The following is a 659-nucleotide window of genomic DNA, read 5'->3' on the forward strand; positions in this document are numbered from 1 at the left end:
CTGCTGCTGCAGCTGAGCAACAAGGGTAGCAGTGGCCAGGTGGGAGCTGGGGGGCCACATTTTAAGCCCTCCTGTCTCACATGTGGCCTGCAGGCTGCTATTTGTTCAGCTCTGGGTTATAATTACTACATGGGACTATAGTGATATTGTCTTTGCCTATTTAACATAATTCTTTTAAAGATGTACATCTCTTAGAACAGGGGTGGCCAGCCTGCAGCCTGTGCCACAAGTGACATTGGCAGCTTGTGTGTATGTGGCAGATTGGAGAAAGGACAGGCAGCAGCACAGCGAGAGATAGGGCAGAAAGCAGAATAGCAAACTGGGCAGGGGAAGGGAATAGAGCAGCACTTGTGGAGGATACAAGGCTAATTTGTGGCACACTTGCCAAAAAAGTTGCACACCCACATTGTTTTAGAACATTTCTTGTAGCTTACTTCAGCTTTTGAATGTCTTCCTGACAAAATATTTTATCTACATGCAGCTAATTCTGAAGTGCTGGCTTTTGGCTCATGCATACAGCAGTTTCTTACCAGGCACTGGAGAGCTCCGACATGAACTGGAAGAGGAAGAAGGGGACTCACTGGTACTGGGGCCTGCATTTAGCGATGCTTGTGTTTCATCTTGTTCATACCTAAAAAAATATATATATATATATATAT

General features: G+C 45.2%; 1 protein-coding gene across 1 annotated transcript in view; it reads right to left on the reverse strand.

The window, feature by feature from the left end:
- DCAF4 (DDB1 and CUL4 associated factor 4) overlaps positions 1-659 on the reverse strand; it is an 18,911-nt gene that overhangs the window by 14,372 nt on the left and 3,880 nt on the right. The window contains 1 exon segment of the mRNA XM_006030362.3: positions 531-631. The gene's annotated coding sequence lies outside the window, so the exon portion shown is untranslated.

Source organism: Alligator sinensis, unplaced genomic scaffold, assembly GCF_000455745.1.
Source record: "Alligator sinensis unplaced genomic scaffold, ASM45574v1 scaffold381_1, whole genome shotgun sequence".
NCBI classification, from domain to species: Eukaryota; Metazoa; Chordata; order Crocodylia; family Alligatoridae; genus Alligator; species Alligator sinensis.